Source organism: Bombyx mori, chromosome 9, assembly GCF_030269925.1.
Source record: "Bombyx mori chromosome 9, ASM3026992v2".
Classification (NCBI taxonomy): Eukaryota; Metazoa; Arthropoda; class Insecta; order Lepidoptera; family Bombycidae; genus Bombyx; species Bombyx mori.
Window position 1 is genome coordinate 3,805,765 of NC_085115.1, and position 23,202 is coordinate 3,828,966.

At 38.8% G+C, this 23,202-nt stretch overlaps 1 protein-coding gene across 2 annotated transcripts in view; it reads left to right on the forward strand.

Annotated features, from left to right (window-relative positions):
- The first annotated feature begins 7,878 nt into the window (after positions 1-7,878).
- The window catches only part of LOC101737888 (uncharacterized), a 90,052-nt gene continuing 74,728 nt past the window's right edge, over positions 7,879-23,202 (forward strand). The window contains exon 1 of one of the 2 annotated variants that reach the window (XM_038012937.2): positions 7,879-8,090. The gene's annotated coding sequence lies outside the window, so the exon portion shown is untranslated. The remainder of the gene's footprint in view (positions 8,091-23,202) is intronic. The other variant, XM_062670042.1, reaches the window with a different exon arrangement.

Sequence of the window (23,202 nt, forward strand, 5' to 3'; positions counted from 1 at the left end):
TTTTAGATGGTCCCTTATAGATAATCTGTTAGGTTACGAATTTAAGTATTTTTTTATAAAAACATATGATGTCGTTATAAAAACGAATGAAAGTATCGTCTTGAACAATTCCTCTGAGCAATTTTCACAGTAGGTACATACGGTACAAATCACTCAGAGGACCGACATCCTTGCGCAACAGAATTCTAAGCATCAGTCAATTCTGGTTGGCTGATTATTGTTGAATAACATACTTTCTCTGTCTTGATCTTCATAATCCCAATGAGTACTCTGGTATTCATGTTCGGTGTCCATACGCCTAACTTTCAAAACCAGTGTGCTATAGTGCGAGTTTCTTAACGTTCTCGATAGCGTAAGAGTTAAGCTAATTTTGTATGCGGTTGGAACAGCGCCCCTAGCGGCAAACGCACGCAAACGATCCCATTCCATACAAATATGAACTAACTTTCACGCTATCGAGAACGTTAAAAAACTCACACTAAGCACACAGTATACCTACCCGTTTTTCTTGGTGTGCGTGCTTTCTGCCGTTATTTCTGTGCAAACAAAGCGATAGCTTATTTCAGTTTCTCCCGCACCCTTTACGTGGGAAATCATTCGTAAAGTGTGTGTCACGAAGTAATCACCTCCGATCACAATGACGCAAATCAACCATATATATTTATTAATAAATGTTGTTCTTGGCTATAGATTATTTGCGTTGATGCAAAAGTTAATTCTTTCATATAGATTGTTGAATTATAATAGTATGAACTAATTTGCATGACACGGGTCGTCCGAAGTAAGCAATTACTCAAAATGTTCAACTTTTTGTTTTCTACAAGTTTCCATGGCGCTGTGACTGCAGGACTCTGTTTATTTGGTACACCAAGATATACATACACGTACCTGTTGAGCATGTCCTTGACCAACTCAGGCTCTTCAAGCACCGGTCACCGTCCTCGAGCGAACTAACCCGTAGCCATAGCCTACTGATTTTCTCACTCGATCTTTTTTTTTTTGGATAGATGGATGGGCGAGGCACAGCCTGGTGTTAAGTGGCTACCGGAGCTCATAGACATTTACAACGTGAATGCTGCATTCCACCTGGAGATATGAGTTCTAAGGTGTCAGTATAGTTACAACGGCTGTCCTAACCTTCAAGCCGAAACTCATTACTGCTTCACGGCTGAAACAGGCAGCCAGCATAGGTGCCGGTACCTACCCTTGCAGACTCACAAGAGGTCCTACCACCAGTAAAATCTTCACCACCAGTAGAATCTTTTCAGTGGGTTGCAGTTCCGATCTGGTGGTAGATTCTGGGAAGCACTGCTCTTGCTAGGGCTAGTGTTCGCAAATTTTCTCTGGTTTAGCCTGTGAGCTCACCTAATTGTCAGCACATAGCCGGAATCGACCCTTACGCTGTCAGCGAATAGGCAGGGAAAAAAATGACCGACTCCCATGATGAAGCAATAACATTCTACCTAATTACTGGAAGTCCAAAGGCAAGACAAAATCGTTTCTTTTTTTATTTGCATAGCCAAGCGTGAAATTTTATCATTTTATAAAGCTTAAATTTCAATTAAAGAAACCAAAGCGAGCGTCACACGAAATGGGCTCACTGATGACGTACCGAATTTCAATAATTATGGAAAATTCAGCGAATTGACTCTAAAAATTTTTTCAAATCGGTGTTTGGAATTGCTAAATAATAGGAATTAGTAAATGGATTTTTTTTTTTTTTTGTTGCTTAGGTGAGTGGACGAGCTCACAGCCCACCTGGTGTTAAGTGGTTACTGGAGCCCATAGACATCTACGACGTAAATGCGCCACCCACCTTGAGATATAAGTTCTAAGGTCTCAGTATAGCTACAACGGCTGCCCCACCCTTCAAACCGAAACGCATTACTGCTTCACGGCAGAAATAGGCGGGGTGGTGGTACCTACCCGTGCGGACTCACAAGAGGTCCTACCACCAGTAATTACGCAAATTATAATTTTGCGGGTTTGATTTTTATTACACGATGTTATTCCTTCACCGTGGAAGTCAATCGTGAACACTTGTTAAGTACGTATTTCATTAGAAAAATTGGTACCCGCCTGCGGGATTCGAACACCGGTGCATCGCTACATACGAATGCACCGGACGTCTTATCCTGCCGACCTGTTAGAACAAGGCCTACCAGTGAATTCTGTGCACCGTATGCACACCGGTCGCGGTAGGGAGCCATATAATATGGTTCTAGTCGCTCTCCAGCCTACCCCCGAGGGTAAGAAAATCTTTAACACACAGACCGTCTGTAGGCTCTCTGGTATCGCTGTCGAAGCCCCCCATAAAAAAGGCACTCCTAGCCAGTGCCATAACTATCAATTGTACGGGCACTCTTCCCGTAACTGTCACGCGCGCCCCCGATGTATTAAGTGTTTGGGCGATCACGCCACGGCCCTCTGCGCTCGCGACCAAAAAACCGCGACGGAACCGCCTAGCTGCGTCCTGTGTCGAACACAGGGTCACCCCGCGAATTACCGTGGTTGCCCCCGAGCCCCTAAAATAAATCGCCGCGTCGCCCGCCAAAACCGCCTCCGAGCTTCCGGCCCAGACATCAAAGCCTCGGCACCCTCTGCGTCGCAGGCTAAGCCAGCGTTCGTTCCGGCGGCGGTGCCCAGTGTCTCGGCCTGGGCAAAACCGCTGCCGTACACGAACACGGCTACAACTCCCTCCTCCGCGATTCGTCCCGCCCCCGCGACTCGTCCCTCTCCCGCGACTTGCCCTCCGACCGCGTCCGACAATCTCGCTTTAGCGATCGACTTCTTTCAGTCGATCAACTTTGAGCGCGTTAACGCTTTGGGCGACGCCATTCGCGCTGCCTCCACTGCACAACACTTTATCGCCGTTGTGCAGGAATACGCCGACGTATACGCGTCATTAAATACGTACGTCCTCCCCTCACTCCGCCGGTAATCAATGGCGTATATAAGTAGAATAAAGCCCCTATCCGTAACGATAGGATTTTTTAACGCTTACGGTCTCGCAAATCAACGTGATCAGGTTTCTGACTTTTTGCGTGACCACCAAATTGATATCTTTTTAGTGCAGGAGACCCTACTTAAGCCCGCGCGCCGTGACCCTAAAATCGCGAACTATAACATGGTCAGGAACGACAGGCTCTCTGCCCGTGGTGGTGGTACCGTCATTTACTATAGAAGAGCCCTGCATTGCGTCCCGCTCGATCCTCCCGCGCTCGCTAATATCGAAGCATCAGTGTGCCGAATCTCACTGACGGGACACGCGCCGATCGTTATCGCGTCCGTTTATCTTCCACCGGATAAGATCGTTCTAAGCAGTGATATCGAGGCGCTGCTCGGTATGGGGAGCTCTGTCATTCTGGCGGGCGACCTAAATTGTAAACACATCAGGTGGAACTCACACACCACAACCCCGAATGGCAGGCGGCTTGACGCGTTAGTCGATGATCTCGCCTTCGATATCGTCGCTCCGCTAACCCCGACTCACTACCCGCTAAATATCGCGCATCGCCCGGATATACTCGACATAGCGTTATTAAAAAACGTAACTCTGCGCTTACACTCGATCGAAGTAGTTTCAGAGTTAGATTCAGACCACCGTCCCGTCGTTATGAAGCTCGGTCGCGCTCCCGATTCCGTTCCCGTCACGAGGACTGTGGTGGATTGGCACACGCTGGGCATCAGCCTGGCTGAATCTGATCCACCATCGCTTCCGTTTAGTCCGGACTCTATCCCGTCTCCTCAGGATACCGCTGAAGCCATAGACATCGTAACGTCACACATCACCTCGACATTAGAGAGGTCATCGAAGCAAGTTGTAGTGGAGGACTTCCTTCACCGCTTCAAATTGCCCGACGATATTAGGGAACTCCTTAGAGCTAAGAACGCCTCGATCCGTGCGTACGATAGGTATCCTACCGCGGAAAATCGTATTCGAATGCGTGCCCTACAACGCGACGTAAAGTCTCGCATCACTGAAGTCCGAGATGCCAGATGGTCTGATTTCTTAGAAGGACTCGCGCCCTCTCAAAGGTCTTACTACCGCTTAGCTCGTACTCTCAAATCGGATACGGTAGTAACTATGCCCCCCCTCGTAGGCCCCTCAGGCCGACTCGCGGCGTTCGATGATGACGAAAAAGCAGAGCTGCTGGCCGATACATTGCAAACCCAGTGCACGCCCAGCACTCAATCCGTGGACCCTGTTCATGTAGAATTAGTAGACAGTGAGGTAGAACGCAGAGCCTCCTTGCCACCCTCTGATGCGTTACCACCCGTCACCCCGATGGAAGTTAAAGACTTGATCAAAGACCTACGTCCTCGCAAGGCTCCCGGTTCCGACGGTATATCCAACCGCGTTATTAAACTTCTACCCGTCCAACTCATCGTGATGTTGGCATCTATTTTCAATGCCGCTATGGCGAACTGTATCTTTCCCGCGGTGTGGAAAGAAGCGGACGTTATCGGCATACATAAACCCGGTAAACCAAAAAATCATCCGACGAGCTACCGCCCGATTAGCCTCCTCATGTCTCTAGGCAAACTGTATGAGCGTCTGCTCTACAAACGCCTCAGAGACTTCGTCTCATCCAAGGGCATTCTTATCGATGAACAATTCGGATTCCGTACAAATCACTCATGCGTTCAACAGGTGCACCGCCTCACGGAGCACATTCTTGTGGGGCTTAATCGACCAAAACCGTTATACACGGGAGCTCTCTTCTTCGACGTCGCAAAAGCGTTCGACAAAGTCTGGCACAATGGTTTGATTTTCAAACTATTCAACATGGGCGTGCCGGATAGTCTCGTGCTCATCATACGGGACTTCTTGTCGAACCGCTCTTTTCGATATCGAGTCGAGGGAACCCGCTCCTCCCCACGACCTCTCACAGCTGGAGTCCCGCAAGGCTCTGTCCTCTCACCCCTCCTATTTAGCTTATTCGTCAACGATATTCCCCGGTCGCCGCCGACCCATTTAGCTTTATTCGCCGACGACACGACTGTTTACTATTCTAGTAGAAATAAGTCCCTAATCGCGAAGAAGCTTCAGAGCGCAGCCCTAGCCCTAGGACAGTGGTTCCGAAAATGGCGCATAGACATCAACCCAGCGAAAAGTACTGCGGTGCTCTTTCAGAGGGGAAGCTCCACACGGATTTCCTCCCGGATTAGGAGGAGGAATCTCACACCCCCGATTACTCTCTTTAGTCAATCCATACCCTGGGCCAGGAAGGTCAAGTACCTGGGCGTTACCCTGGATGCATCGATGACATTCCGCCCGCATATAAAATCAGTCCGTGACCGTGCCGCGTTTATTCTCGGTAGACTCTACCCCATGATTTGTAAGCGGAGTAAAATGTCCCTTCGGAACAAGGTGACACTTTACAAAACTTGCATAAGGCCCGTCATGACTTACGCGAGTGTGGTGTTCGCTCACGCGGCCCGCACGCACATAGACACCCTTCAATCTCTACAATCCCGCTTTTGCAGGTTAGCTGTCGGGGCTCCGTGGTTCGTGAGGAACGTTGACCTACACGACGACCTGGGCCTCGAATCAATTCGGAAATACATGAAGTCAGCGTCGGAACGATACTTCGATAAGGCTATGCGTCATGATAATCGCCTTATCGTTGCCGCCGCTGACTACTCCCCGAATCCTGATCATGCAGGAGCCAGTCACCGTCGACGCCCTAGACACGTCCTTACGGATCCATCAGATCCAATAACCTTTGCATTAGATGCCTTCAGCTCTAATACTAGGGGCAGGCTTAGGGACCCCGGTAACCGTACTCGTCGAACTCGACAAAGAGGTCGACGTGCAACCTAACCCATGCATCAGCCCGCTGAGTTTCTCGCCGGATCTTCTCAGCGGGTCGCGATTCCGATCCGGTAGTAGATTCATTCGCGAAACAATTGCTCTTGAGTTGTTAGGTCTCCTTCGGAGGCGCTCGGGCAGTTGTTAGCAAATCCCACCCCTCCTGGCTGAGCCTTTGCTCGCCCACCTGTCCTGGTGAAACTGGAAAGGCCTTCGGGCCACCAGTAAACTTTCAATCATAAAAAAAAAAAACGTCTTATCCTTTAGGCCACGACGACTTTTTAATAAAATTCCTTGTTTAGGCTAAGGTAATAAGTACAATTGTAAGCATTGTTTTAATTGCCTTTGTAGGGAAACGTGCATACCACCAGGGCCGGATTTAAGCATAATGCCGCTCCTGAGCACCGGAAAAAAATCTGCCCCAATACTGGAATTTTACTTAAACTTATAATTTAACGCAGAAACTTTATTACATGTAATATATTCCAAAAACATAATTAACATCAACATAATACATCATAATTATTTGTTTTTTTTTCGAACAATTATAAACTTGGCACTAAGGGTGACTATAATAATCACATACATTACATAAAAAAAAACTAATTAAATTTCTTTAATTCCAGAAAATAGAAGAATCGATTATTATTTTAAATCTACAAGGTAATAATTTGATTAAATCACTTAGATTATTAATTTTTTCCAATAGTACCAAAATTATAATTGACAAATAGTGGATGAATTGAATTTCTTGACTTATCAATTAAACAGAAAATTATTAATTAATAGAATTAATTAATTATATTAGGCAATCTTGATAAGACTAAAAAACTATTTTTTTATTTTCAAAATTTTGCCGCCTTAAAAGATTTGCCGCCCTGGGCACTTGCCCCGGCTGCCCCTAGTGTAAATCCACCATTACATACCACCTAAGGCTCAAGTACCTAAATTGTTACTGTTGCTCATTACGTCAACAAGGGTACAGCCAAGACGCTGCCTATTGCTGCTACATTACGAACATTTCGACACCAGGAACGGGTTTCAAAATACTTCGAAGTTCTGGACAGCTGCATTAATAACGCCCGCTCTAGCGAACTAAACCACCTGACGGGAAATCATCAATACAACCCGCATTTGTTTTCAGTAATTGATACAAACAGTATGAAAACTACATTGTACTGCCGGCCAAGCGACCTTATCTATTACCAGTACATTTCCTAGTTTATTGTGTATGAATTGAATTGAATGACCGTTACGTTGGCGTTGTGTATCGCATCGTTTGGGTCGTTCAACGCGAGTAGTCCTTCTTGTTTTATCCAGTTCGTATTGCCCTATACCCATCTCTCAAGCATTTCTTATAGACAAATTTACTGGTGGTAGGACACCTTGTGAGTCCGCGCGGGTGGGTACCACCACCCTACCTATTTCTGCCGTGAAGCAGTAATGCATTTCGGTTTGAAAGGTAGGGCAGCCGTTGTAACTATACTTGAGACCTTAGAATTTATATCTTAAGGAGAGTGACGTCTACGTGGTGGATGTCTATGGGCTCCAGTAAACACTTAACACCAGGTGGGCTGTGAGCTCGTCCACCCACCAGAGCAATAAAAAAAACAGTAAACACAGCGAACTCAATATTTTTAATTTAATAATGGTTGTCTGAATTTATGTACAGATCTGTTACTATACCTGCTACGAGCTATAATATCCTACTACTTTACAATCCGTCTACAAATTAATAGTAGGATCCTTATCTTACTTTGCACCCAATACTTTAAGTAAATCCTGTCTTAATTTCAATGCTTTGCCTGCTATTTTCACGGAGGGTTGATGTCGGGTATACGGGCAATCGTAAAACAGCCAAATCACTCTATAACATATGAGACAGATGGGACGCAGCCAACTTAATAGTATCAAAACAATTGGTTTTATGATCAATAATACAAAATCTGCAAACAGTATTAAAATAACATAACTAAATATTATTATTATGAACGAGTAAGTGCGTATTTGATTTATCCAAAAATAGAATAATGCGCTAGACCAAAATAATTGGAATATGTGGAGAGTCGTTAATTGCATGTGGAGAGAGCGCGGTGTTATATACTCCCAACACCTGTATGCTTCATGAGCCATTGACGTCATGAGGTCCACGCAGGCGCATTTTACAACGTCGCAATCATACGAGGGTTAGGAGATCAGAACGCGGCACGCTCTCTAGGCGCGCAGACGATACCGCATTTTCAGAACTCCGTTACCTACGCGGGAAATCACGGCAGTGAGTATAATAATATGTTAATTACGTATTTTCAACAAAATGTCTTTACAGTACACAAAAATAATCACACATTGTCTAAATTTTTTTTCTAATTCGTTAGAATTGGATTCCAAGTGATACTTATTAAATTTAGGACTGCTGATTAGTATTTTATCTAGAACTTGTACGAAAACGGGAATTTTCATAAAGTTCACCCCCTTCTCTTGTTCATAAAACTAATGGTTTACTAGTTTACTTTTTCTATGTTTATAAAACTAGCTATTTTGTCAATATCGCGACAACTATTAGGTACTCTCTAAACTTTGATTTAGTTGTTAGACCCGAAATGACAAATGTCGGCTTTGTTGAAAAACCGTCAACAGTATAACAGATCGTAAACATGTTTACAATTTAATAATAAGTTGAAGAATCAACAGTTTATGCAGAGCAATTAATTGAAGTGAGTTAAGTTGAGGATGTTTTTAAATGAAATTACATTTGATTAATTTAATTAAAACTACTTTTACGGCTTAATCTCACGTTACTTTTTTCGTGTAGATTTTAATGCGCTTTGAGAAAACGCTATGTCCTCTCAACGTAAAACAGCTTAATCGTCGTGACCACGATAGCGGTAAAGTGTCCGAAACGTCAAAAATAATATAATGCTAATAAAATATCTAAGATTTAACCGAAGAAAATACTATTGAATAACTATTAACGTTGATACCCATTTTATAAGATTTTGAATCTGAGCTATTTCATCTAAATGGAATATTAGTAAGTTTTAGATGAATTCGAGTTAAGTAATTATTACTTTTAAAGAACATTTCAAAACTAGGTGGCTCTGAATTTTCTTCTTCTTTGACGTCTCTATTATTATTTATATTATTTAGTTTGTTTTAAATGTTTTATCAATGGGGCGATTTTAATGCAGAGAATTATGTAAAGGCTCGGAGCTTTTCATATTTAGTATTTGTCCATTTTCATTGAACTATCTTTCCGAGCAAATGGAACTTACCCGTGGGTTGATAATCCAAATAAAATATGTATCAGAAATACTTGACATGAAAAAAAAAAGTTAAAAAAAATTGAATCATATGTCTTACGAATGAGTAGTCGCATTTATGTCTAAAATATTAAGTATATAACTTTACAGTTCATTGGGCCGAAAAATCAGAGGGGACAGTGATCTCACACACATTAAAGACGATGTATACTTCAATCAAACCCGTTCAAGTGTGAAATAAATGGAATAAACCTCAGGGATGAAAGCAATGACGGTAGATTTAATCTTCTGATAATAAACAAGTGGGATCCGTCAAATCGAATTCACATGCACAAAATGTTTAAATCGAACGTGTCTCCGAGGTTTTGGTACCATGTTCTTTTTTTCTAATGTACATTATATATCCAAACGTAAGTATATTCGTGTTCTATTATACTGCGTCTGATACAATCGGCCTTGGAAATTAAATTCTTATATTTCCTTTTTTTATATATATAACTAAAACCTTATTAACTTATTAAAACCTTACCTTAGGCATTTGAATCCTTCGTGTTCTAACGGGCGAGAGGACGGGTCTGTGGGTCTGCATATATTAAATGTGTTAAGGGAAAGTTGTGGCAGTATCCAGAGTTGGCCGCGGTCACGTACCTGTATTCCCATATGAATAGCCACACTGATTATAATCAGTGTAGGATCTTTTGACTCAATCTGACACTTATACACACATCGTCTTTGGAAACGAATTGTAAAAAAACTAAAAGTGCATTCGTAATGTATATCTTAGTTAGATTGAAAGATTCCATTACTAACCACTCTTTATCTGCATTGTCTGCTCAATTCGACGGTATTACATTACCATTTATCCGAAGTACACTCACTAAGAGTCATGATATAACATAAATTTATATTAATAAATGGGTATAAAAATAATTGAAAACGTGACATAATTTTAGATAGATAGATATTTCTTTTAAGTAGGCCTTTGCTTAATATCGTCAGTACTGTAGAAATTGATATTAGTGTCATTTGAATGAAATCGATATCTCTATCCGTTCTTGACAAAAAAGGTCTTGCCAGACAACATGGTATAGGATTGCGTCTTTTCTTTTTGATGTCTAACTAGATACAGACAATATTTAACTAAGAAAGAAAAGCTTAAGTTACGCTATGAACAATTCGGACGTGAAAAACTTCTAATTTACGTGCTGTTTTATTTATAATGACTTAAGATATAGTTTATTTCTATGTTATTGATGCCGAAAACATACTTACGAAAAAAACAGAAGAAATCTCAGGCCACGAGAGCCGAGCATCTTTAAAAAAGACATTGACTTCGACCGGGAATCGAATCAAAGCGTCGATTTAATAAACCTGACAGACAATGCACCGGTGCACCGGTGTTCGAATCCCGCAGGCGGGTACCAATTTTTCTAATGAAATACGTACTCAACAAATGTTCACGATTGACTTCCACGGTGAAGGAATAACATCGTGTAATAAAAAATCAAACCCGCAAAATTATAATTTGCGTAATCACTGGTGGTAGGACCTCTTGGGAGTCCGCACGGGTAGGTACCACCACCCCGCCTATTTCCGCCGTGAAGCAGTAATGCGTTTCGGTTCGAAGGGTGGGGTAGCCGTTGTAACTATACTGAGATCTTAGAACTTATATCTCGAGGTGGGTGGCGCATTTACGTTGTAGATGTCTATGGGCTCCAGTAACCACTTAACACCAGGTGGGCTGTGAGCTCGTCCATCCATCTAAGCAATAAAAAAAAAAAAAAAAAAAGACAAATTTATAACACATTAGTAGTAATTATTTTATTTATAATAATAAACGACGTTTCTTATTTTAAGCTCCAAATTAAGACAGTAAAATATGAGTATTTTTTAAAATATATATTTTGCAAAAGTGATTGATCACCGAACTGGCCCTTTTGAGCCAGAAATTGGAAAAACGGGCGAGATTAAACACATTAACCCAGAACTGTCAATTGTTGAAGTGTACTGGATACTGTGACAATAAACGAGCACTAGCGTAGGCGGTTAATATCGGATATCTTTTTATTTCTGTTTGGGTAATGTTATTCCTTATCTACTCGCTAGCTCAAGAGTTGTAATTCGAAGATAAAAAAAGGCCATTAATAAAATACCTAAACCTAAGAATCGATTTCACTTACGACTGTATTTAGAAATGGATAGTTAATTAATAAAATAAACAAATATCTATTGTTCATTAAAACATTGAACATTAGTTTGTAAATTGTGAAACTTTTGTAAGTTTGTATCGAACGTTTTCGGGTTGGTCTAATGTTGTCTAGAAATAACAACATGGGCTGGGCCATTCGTGATGGATATTCATAAAGTATATTCCAAAGTGAAGATTCATCTAGGTATTTGTTTAAGCCGGTTAGATTAACGTTTGTATTAATTTTACAATTATAATATCGTATGTAGGGCTGTATTATCCCTTGAACCGATCTCAGTTTCGGAGATTACTGATTTCAGTGCTTAACTAACTGTTCGCTACCACGCAAATTGATGCTAAGTTTCAATTCTCAATTTACATAAGCCTGAGACGTAACGTTTCCCTATTTTTATATTTAGTTATTGGAGCGATTGAGCCTTGGTAAAAGGTTTTTGATTTAAGTTACTAAAATTTGTTTGTGTGTTTTTTACTGGTGGTAGGACCTCTTGTGAGTCCACACGGGTAGGTACTAATGCGTTTCGGTTCGAAGGGCGAGGCAGCCGTTGTAATTATACTTGAGACCTCAGAGCTTATATCTCAAGGTGGGTGGCGCATTTACGTTGTAGACGTCTATAGGCTCCGGTAACCACTTAACACCAGGTGGGCTGTGAGCTCGTCCACCTATCTAAGCAATAAAAAAATAATAATCAATCGATATTAAAGTTAGGGCTTGGAAAACAGGAAGCGATAAAGGTCTCAGTATTCAGAACTCGATCTTCCATCAAGCTGGTGAAGTTGCTCGGTAGGCCGATGGACCAAATGTTGCTTCGGAACTTGTATATCAGCAAACTTATCTTGAAAATGTCGTTGGCGAGAATCAGGCATCTGTCAAATATCTTGTATTCTATGCGCAACATACGTCCGCTTTACACGTTGTGGCTTATAAAAAAACCCTCAGAGACAGTCCATTGAGTTTCTCATCGGAACTTCTCAGTGGGTCGCGATTCCGGTCTGGTAGTAGATTCTGAAGCATTGCTCTTTCTAGGCCTACTGTTTCAAGCAAACGTTTTAGCTCACATACTCGCCCGGTGAATCTGGTATGACCCCTCGAGGTTACTAGAATATGAAAAAAAAGTAGCATAGCGATAGTATAACATGTATGGACATATTTTTTGTCGTTTTACTTTTGATTATCCTATCCTATATCACATGAGCACATATTCCGTCCACGATTTACTTATTCGTTTAGGTCGTAATAGATGATTTCCGTGCAACAATACCACAAAGCCAAGCTCCACTACACACTGTTTATGATTCTTTCATATAAAGTGGGATTAACAGGTCTTTTGTGTTCGGAAATTTAGTTCTTCTTTATTCAAGTTACACAGCATGTTTTTGGAACGAAGTTCCTTACGTCAAGCTTGGAGGGGATAGGGATTTTGCTGCGCGACCGAACTGAAAAAAAAGTGATAGTAAAACCGTAAGAAAAAATCCGTGGAAAAAAGTGCGTGGAATAAAACCGTTAAATGAGACGTGCGCAGGCGCGACAGTCGCATACACAAGCGAGTAGTGTATAATACCTTTCTCTTTCTCCTTCTTTCTTTTCGTTCTCTGATCCCTTCTCTCTCTATTTAGTAATTATTTCTATTTCTATGTAATTTTATGTTGTCAACCAAAAATAAAGAGATATATTTTGTTATTTTAATTGATAATTTGAATTACTATTTTTTTTATTTTACGTAATTTATTATTTCCTAAAATACTGAATTTCCTAAATACTTTCCCGTACTTAAATAAAAACTAATCAGCAAAATTTAAGAGAAAAATCAAGAAAACCTACATAAAATTGAGCACTATTTCTTTTTTTGCAAATTGTGTCGATTCTACATTAGCCGAAGGAACTTCGTTCCTACCTGGTGTCCCACGACACCACATCTTTTTTTTTTCATTTTTTTGTGGCCATTATTGGTACATTACTGTGGCCATAACTGGTTCACACAGTTATAATATTATGAGCGTGTTTTTGGAAGTATGCCGATGTAATTGGAAGTTTTCTAATTTCGAAGTAGTCGTTTGAAAGACACACGCTGTACGCAATGAAGCCATGAAAACATGTAATGAGTTTAGTTCGAAAGACCGAAGTGTGCGTATAAATGTTAAGTGAAGAAGGTATTTAAAGTAGTTTACTGGTCTATTTCAAGTTTTAAGTACCAAGGGAATTTATTTTCAGGAATTCTTAACCAAAAAAAAAACATTATTTACATTTAAAATGTCTGCTACAGTAAAGATAACAGGGGCGTGATTAATTGTAGACTAACATATGTCTCTAGAGGCTAAACATAGTTTGTCTCGTGTAATCTGTTGAGAAGAATGGATTAAATACGGTCTACGATCCGAGCCGTGACTTAGCATTAATTAGTTAGACAACGAGTCTGCAAACAAATTCTGTACGACGGCTACAAATAGTGATCTTTTTGGCTTTCTGAATGAAATCTGTGACTTGTCTCTATAGACTTAGACAATAGAGACCGAAGCAAACTTTAAGCTTGACACTTTAAAATTTATCTATGTTCATCGGCAGCATAAATGAAGTACTGTTGACTTAAGAAAAAGCCACGTCCTAATCATTATCATTATCACTCTCCTGCCCTTCTCCCAGTCACTTGGGGTCGGCCCAATATATTTTCGTCTTCCTTACTCCTCTATCATATACCGTTTCTTGACTCACTCCCCTCTTACACTTATCGTCTTTCACGCAATCCATAATTTTTTTCTTAGGTTAAACTCTTCCTCTAAATCCTCCCACATTCATAGTTAAAAAGACACGCCCCAATATGAGGTCGAAGTCTTCATTGCGTTAAATGAACTAATAATTAAAGACCACACTTCATTGCGAACTGATAGGCAGTTTTTTTCATTGCTTAGATGTGTGGACGAGCTCACAATCCACTATTTCAGCCGAAACGCATTACTGCTTCACGGCAGAAATGGGCAGGGTGGTGGTACCTACCCGCGCGGACTCACAAGAGGTCCTACCACCAGTAATTACGCTAATTATTTTTTGCGGGTTTGATTTTTATTACACGATGTTATTCCTTCACCGTGGAAGTCAACTGTGAACATTTGTTGAGTACGTATTTCATTAGAACAATTGGTACCCGCCTGGGATTCGAACACCAATGCATCGCTCTATACGAATGCACCGGACGTCTTATCCTTTAGGCCATGACGACTTCTACATATTTTTTTTATTTTAATATTATTATTATTTGACATATAATTTATATTTATGTCAAAGAGACATATATTGAAGTAAACAAAATACTGTATTAAAGCCGGATAGATTACCACAGAACATCCCCTCGCAAAAGAGGCCTAGTCACTGTATTAGATGGATAATATTCTTATTTAGGATGTAGATGAGTTACATTTGAAACCTACTTAATATTATGCACAGAATTGTTGAAAATTTAAGTTAAACATTTAGTCTGTAGAAATAGTCTATTGATATTGGAAAAATGTGAAGGTATAGCGCGAACTAAAAATAGATTTCCATTTAGCTATTCACATTTTTGATCTCTTCCTACGTAATCCCTGTTCAATAGTAGAACGTTCTGTAGGTACATCTATATCGAGAATAAATTTCTGCGAAAATTTCCTTACAAATTTTACTTTTATTGAAATGGAAACGACCCTTGGATATTAAGCTGTTTTTGGACTAATAATATCCTGTGATGTGGATTATAAGGCGTTCTTTGATTACTTTTAGAAGAAATGCTTTTGTAAGCTGAAGTGAGGGGCCAATGTTGAAATCGATCTTCGTTTTTCTTTACAAGAATAATTGTGGTAAAGTTAGTTCAAATGGCCTTATTTTTAGGACTACCAATGTACCTATGAGGCTAAAATAATTATGCATATTTCAATTTTCAAAAGTCAAAATGCCGGGCTAATATATACATAGCATATAGTACTTTTAGGGACTGCACATAGGATGGAACGGATGTTAGAGCTGTCGATAGCACCCACACAAATATCAATACAATCAGTGTGAATTGAATATTATAATATTTGTATAAATTAAAATTTGGATTTTGGAATGTTTTTAAAAAAAGTTTCGATATAATTAATTTATTAAAGTTAAAAAAACATTAGTATAACTTTAGGGTCATGTAGCGATGTCATGGAAAAGAAGATATATTGACAGATGACTAAATTGCGGCAACAGGTCATCGATAATCTTCGTTGACTACGAAACCGATCATTTTGGAACAGTGTACCAGAAGTATTTTTTAAGATTAATAACCAATTTATATGTAGACATGTTATTTACCTACCAACCGCTATCTAAGATATTCTTTTATTGTGTTAGTTAATTGTGCGGAATCTCGGGAATCCACAGGGAGTAATTTTGCTCGATGTGTTCAAGCGTGAAATGAGTATTTCGGTAAACTTTCGTTGATGGCATTTATCGTGGATAAACATCTTAAGAAAATGGTTTCGTTGTAGATAAGCTTTTGGGAAGTAGACCACTAAGTAAATCTATTTTGTATATAATACTTATAATATAATAGCGGATCAAAACCGACAAACGTCAGACAAACAGACAGACAGATAAAATAAAAATAAAAATGTTATTTTGGTATATGTACTGTGCATACATACTTAGGCATTTAATAAAAAGTGGTTATTTTATTATTACAAACAGACACTCCAATTTCATTTATTTGTATAGATTGTCATAATACTTATAATTTTACAAAGGATTAAAGATGCAATTTTTTAAATTAAAATAGGCGCTTACTTTGCTTCGTAATGGGTATGTATTCCCTATTTCTGTCGCAAAGCAAAAATGCGCTTAATGCAATACACTATCATCACCTTTTCACTTGTCACCAGAAATTTACTGCAGAGAAATTTACTCCTTTTTCCTTCTCTCGCTATTTTTTTTTTGTTCTCGAAGGCTGTAATCTCAAAAGTTGGATTTTAATTACATTGGACATCGTGTTAACTATCTTAAATATTGATTATATCATTTAATGAACTGTCAATAGCAGGGTACTAGGTCCCCGGATGCAGGGATGCGTTATAGGTCTTGAAGGGGGAAGGGGCTTCCAGAGATCGGCGCGGGGAGGTAAGAACTGGGTCACCGGGGCAACGGCATCCGCTCGAACCTGCTTCCTCGAAATCGGGAACACTTCGAATCTACTCGTATATAGTGGCTGTTTGTTTAACTACTAGTGACCCCGCAGTAGTCGAGATTCGACTATAATTAATTGAAATTATAAGTTTAAACATGATTATGGTTCTACTGTCAAACACTATTATATTTCGATAATATAATTACAGTATTCGCCAAAACTGCTCTATAGATCAATAATATTAAAGACAAACAATATTAATCTATTTTCAATTCGACCACAGACTCTAAACAATAACAAAAGTTTCCCAATTGACAGTAAACAAAGAGAATATTCTTGTGTATGTGTTGTGTCAAATACATGGTAGTGTGTGTAATGTTTTCTTTATTGTTTTAAAGTATCTTTTATGCATTATTTTATAAAAAATTTAGCATTGTGCACTCGCGCTATATGTTCTCTATAAGTGTGAGAAATTTCATACTCCTCCGTACGTGCAATTTTCGTAAAAAGGGGTACAAAGTTTTTGCTTCACGTATATAGATACCTATTCAGATATAGGTATATAGATATATAGGTATATAATACCTATTCAGTGGAAATGCGTTTTAATCGCTGTATTGTGATCGAATACGTTGAATCGAAGCTATTTCAGTTTTATCGGATATTGAGAGCTTGCAGTCCCCAAACTCACAATAGGTTTCTCGTTAACAAACTGACTTTTGTTAGCTTACAGTAAAGTTTATTATGTTTGCTTTTGAATTCGATAGATTGATACGCAGTTCATTTGGTTTTTGTTATTAAGCAGTTATCGGAAACATTGAGACAACTAGGGCACCAATTAACATACAAAAATTTGGGTTTGGAAAATATCAAACATATTGGTTATTTTTTTTATGATAGCCTTATCGTAGTTTGTCGATCATTAATAATAATCACTAATACGATTTCCAATTTCGAAACAGTAGCACAGAAAAAAGCGGGGCGGGTCTTGTTTTGATTTTATAAATTAGTTAATTTATAATATGTATTTATTATATTTTAACTGGTGGTAAGACCTCTTGTGAGTCCGCACGGGTAGGTACCACCACCCCGCCTATCTCTGCCGTGAAGTAGTAATGCGTTTCGGTTTGAAGGGTGGGGCAGCCGTTGTAACTATACTGAGACCTTAGAACTTATATCTCAAGGTGGGTGGCGCATTTACGTTGTAGATGTCTATGGGCTCCAGTAACCACTTAATATCAGGTGGGCTGTGAGCTCGTCCACCTATATAAGCAATAAAAAAAATATATGTAAGTAATTGAGAATTTTTGAGGATTTTTGCAAAGCCAAATTGAATGTCTTTTTTATTTACCTATTTGATTTGGGTAACATGATTGAGATATATGATTAGCAATTATCGTTCTCACACAAGCTCGTTAGCCGTATTATTTACTCTCATCCACTTATCTTTATTAAAATTTCGGTAACATATTTTAGGGTACACGGCTTACTTCAAAGAGCTTATATTGATTCTAATAGACAACTAACGAGAGTAGTGGCAGTGGCACAGCTGATATTCATGAGCAGCGGTGAGCATCTGCGTCAAGCGGACCGCAATCCCGTTTTTTATATTGACAAAGTTCCAATTTTTTTTTTCTTACCTATGCTGATAGTCTTGAGAGACGATTTCAGCGTAACCTTAATAAGTAGGTGAGCTCACGGGTCTCAAACCTGACGTCCTTGCTAACACTAATCCTAGCAAGAGTAGTGCTTCGCAGAATCTACCACCGGATCGGAAACGCGACCCGCTGAGAAAATCCGACGAGAAACTCAGTGGGCTGTGCCCCTGGGTTAATTTACTCGCCGAGCCCTTCGTCGCAAGCGACGGGTTCGACGAGAACGATGACCGGTAACATAATTCAAATAGTCCCATCAGTTAAATATTCAGCGTCACATGTTACAATAATGATGTTTATGTGTTTTTTAAAATCGTGTTTCGTCGCGTGTATATTTCTCCTAAGTACCTTGGAAATTACATGATGGATCGTGATGGATGAACCGAATGTTCATGTAATATTCTCTATGTATACTCCAGACACTCCTTTACTTGCGAAGGAACCTGATATTCGTCGTCAAACGCTTTTACGTTTACTTTAGCTTGTACTTTACGTGAAAGTGTTCTTGTTTTTTATTGCAATAGATCGGTTAACTCAATCATAGCGTTGTCGGTGTTAAGGGGTTGCCGTAACCCGAAATGTTTACCGTTGAATTCGAACTACCAGCTGTATAGTCGGAAATTCTAAAATGCTTATAGTTTTAGTTTTATATTCCGTGTCTCTTAGGTAGAAGTCGTTTGTGAATAGTGCGGAAACATGTTAGATGCAAGCTTACTTAGGTAGAACGTAATGTTAGAGTGCATTTTCCGTGGTCGCGCATCACTCGACACAAATAACTAGGTATCTGGCATATAAAGCTAGGTACAACGTAATTTGGAAGGTGTTTTCTACGAACTAAGCATGCACAGTAGATTCAGCTTTGATTTAAACTACGAGAATTCTACATTAATGGGGCGAATTGGGTAATCGGTTGAGACAATTACATCGAACGATTTGCGTGACTCAAAACAACATCATTTATAAGTAAGGTATTTTATTTCCACTGCCTTTCAAAGTATTATAATGTACATTTAAAAAAATAAAAAAATCATACAAAATCATTTTTTAAATTTACAAAATGCAAAAAACTACTGTCATATTTGTCGTGTGTGTAGAATATACTATAGGAAAGGACTTCTAGGTCACAATTTTCTATTTTGTCAAGAAATTAGAACAAGGAGTTAATCTCTCTGTTTTATTTGTCTTTTTTTTCCAGTCATTCAAGTGAGACTCAACCGATTTTGAAAAAAAAAACTTAACACAATTTTATCGGTTTTCTGTTGACTTAGTTATTTTCCTGTTTAATACAATTTAAACAATGTAAATAATTTGTACGAGATCTTATTTCAACTACGTTTTCACCTATCGACTGAAAGCTGAGTTAAAATAATAAAACTTGAATGAAATTATTTAAATTGAAACATTCGTGGGTGGCAAGAATCGTAAAGTTCTCAGTTTATATTTTTACTCGTAGTGTCATGTTTTTTCAATTCAACCTAGCATTCAATTAGCGCTTTGTAAAGCTAAGTGTAATAGATTTTTAGTTTTAAAATGAAATTATAATAATGCATGTATAATATTTTGAACACAAAACAGGGAAGTGAAAGAACAATGGACGCGGAAAATCAATATCCGACCAGTGCTGTGCTAATATGCACTTCAAAGGCTTCTCTATGGCCGTACGAGATTTTCCTTCAAACGATCGCTTCCTTGTATTATACAACGTGATTGTATTTGACGAAACGTGGTTAAATTCTTTCTAGAATTGAAATGCTTTTTTTTTCGTTTTATCACTACATAGTATAAAACAAAGTCGCTTTCTCTGTCCCTATGTATGCTTAAATCTTTAAAACTACGCAACGGTTTTTGATGCAGTTTTTTTAATAGATAGAGTGATTGAAGAGGAAGGTTATATGTATAATAAAATCCATTAAATAGTGGAGAAATTTATAATAAATTACAGTTTCGCTAGTTGAAAATAAATTTAAGAACTTAGTTGTTAATTATATGATTAGTAGACGGCGGTGCCCCTGGCATTGTTAAAGTCCATGAGCGATAATAACCACTCACTATTAAGTGGGCCGTGTGCTCGTCGGCCTAAAAGGGTAATAAAAAAAAAGGTTGGATGTTCGTCTAATAATAATAATAATAATAATACAAATAAGATAATGTCTTGTAAGCCAATCCATGACAGTAGTGATTACGAAACAGCTTTGGAAAATTTGAGTGGGTTCAAAATCAAAATAACTGATTTTTTTTCGATTTGATATCACCATTTCTGAAGAATGAGAATGGGGGCTATCGAACGTTATGTGATAAAAAGGGGAAACCTTTTCCCAGCAGGGCATCAAAGGTCCGATGAATGTGTCCAAAATAGTATGCGCTGGAATTTTAGTAAAAAGTGTATTGAAGTTTTTAAAGACAAACGAACAGCTTAAAGACTTCGTTACAATCGGTTTATAAAAAAGCATGTTTCAAGTTTATCGTTTTCATTATTTTCCGTTCAATATTTACTATTAAAAACATAATCTACATTTTAGTAAAAGAAAAGTTTACTGCCAACGGTATCTCTCTCTCTCTCCCTCTCTTTCTCTCTCCCTCTCTCTTATCCCACATGGTGGTGGGGTCAGTTTTCCTCACTTTACTCCTCGACTTCGCTCTGTCTTCGACATCCTCGTCAGCAACATTGCATTCCATTTTGTTCTTCAGCACTACATCCTTCCACCTTGTCTTGGGTTCAACGGTGTCATGCGATACCAATATTTTTTTTCATTTTTTCATTCATGATTCATGATTGTTTAGACTGAATGGAAAATTGATGTTCAATCATGTTTCTTTCCTACATTAACCTGAATGAAACGTTTATATTTAGTACGTTTCAGACATGTTGATAAATAGCCTTTTGTATTCGGCAGGAGGTACTCAGGGGCAACGAACTCAAATATTTTCTTCTTCATAATGAAATGTGATGTTTGTATTATTTTTATCTAAGTATATATTGTGATGTGTATTATTTTTATCTAAGTTAATATTTAGTTCATTTCGTTTTTGTTCAGTCATGTAAAGAACGAATGTTTCAATTTAAATTTTCACGTTTAGTAGGATCCGTGAAACTTTTGTTTTGTTATTTAAAGTGAATAGTGTTTGCAATTAATTCGTATAGCGTTCTAGATAGATCCTTTACCACAATTAATGCGGTCTAGCTCGACATTTTACCACAATAAATTTGGATTTGATGTTTCTACAATTTAAGTCCTTCAGAGGCTGTGTCTACACGTAAACATGTAAATTCACTATTTATAGGGTCGCTATTTATGCAGACATGATATAAACAGGAATGGTAAGTTTCGTAAAGAAAGAATTTCGTAGTGCCAAGTGAAATCAGATGTGTACCGCTAATCGTTTTTTTTGTCCCAGCGAAGGCTTAGTTAGTACTGAGCAAGAAAATTCATTACAGAACTTCATAGGTACGTCGCTAAAGTAACATTTCGAACACTAGAGACGAGAGGCTTTGAGACTCGAGCTAATGGAACAAATAAACGAATTAACATTGCCGACTTAAAGTATTACTGGTGGTAGGACCTCTTGTGAATGCGCATGGGTAGGCACCACCACCCCGACCATTTCTGCCGTGAAGCGGTAACGCGTTTCGGCTTGAAGGGTGGGGCAGCCGTTGTAACTATACAGAGAACTTAGAACTTACATCTCAAGGTGGGTGGCGCATTTACGTTGTAGATGTCTACGGGCCCCAGTAACCACTTAACACCAGGTGGGCTGTGAGCTAGTCCACCCATCTAAGCAATAAAAAAAAGAGGCAATGATAGTAACAGAATGATTCAACCAAACAATTTAAAAGAACGTCTGCTGATTCAGTATAGTGGAAAGAGATGAACAATATCACTTTCGATGATATTCGATCAATTGATATCCGATACGCTCTCTTCTCTATCGAATCAAATGGAAGGCATGTTATTATATTATATTAAATAAGTAATACTTACTATATGAAATAGTATAAATACTATACAATAAATACTATATTTAAAAGGGTTATATTAAATAAGCAGTACATAAATCAATTTACTGTTTTTTTTTTATATTGCTTAGATGTGTGGACGAGCTCACAGCCCACCTGGTGTTAAGTGGTCACTGGAACCCATAGACATCTACAACTTAAATGCGCCACACACCTTGAGATATAGTTCTAAGGTCTCAGTATAGTCACAACGGCTACCCCACCCTTCAAACCGAAACGCATTACTGCTTCACGGCAGAAATAGGCGGGGCGGTGGTACCTACCCGTGCGGACTCACAAAAGGTCCTCCCACCAGTAATCACGCAAATTATAATTTTGCGGGTTTGATTTTTATTGCACGATGTTATTCCTTTACCGTGGAAGTCAATCGTGAACATTTGTTAAGTACGTATTTCATTAGAAAAATTGTACCCGCCTGCGGGATTCGAACACCGGTGCATCGCTCGATACAAATGCATCGGACGTCTTATCCCTTAGGCCACGACGACTTAATTCATTTAAATTCATAATTCATTAAAATATGTGTTTAAAACTATTTGGTAGTAAGGGCATTAATTAAAGTTGCCTTTGCTGTTTCATTACGCGTTTATTTAACGACTTTTAATAATGTTCCACGTCACTATTATCTTACTTTTATTGCCACAGACGAGTGAATAACTGAAAAGATTAAACGCGAGATTAGTCTGCTTTTAATCACTTCTACAATTCGCAAGCATCCTCATAAATGCTGATAAATTAATTTCAATAATTAATTAGATTTTAAAATAGTGAAAATGTTCAAATAATGATCTCGTGTACGTCCTTATTTCGCGAAATTTCCAGTACGACGATCTTAATTTCATTACAAGCAAATGTAATGAATTTTCTTTGATTAACATTCAAAATGTAAACGTGACATGGTTCTGTTTATTTGTATTTTAGTAATACCGTTCTCATAAATACGTAAAGTAATTTCATAACATAATATATAAATTCGAACATTACGCAAAAACTACCAGGCCAGCTACGGTGAGACTTCGAAAAAAAAAAAAACTTACATATAACTATTGGTATTTAAAAAAAATTGACAATTCAAAAGGTCAACGACCTTGAGTTACGGATATTTCTTGTTTTTTTTTCGGATGTATCCGC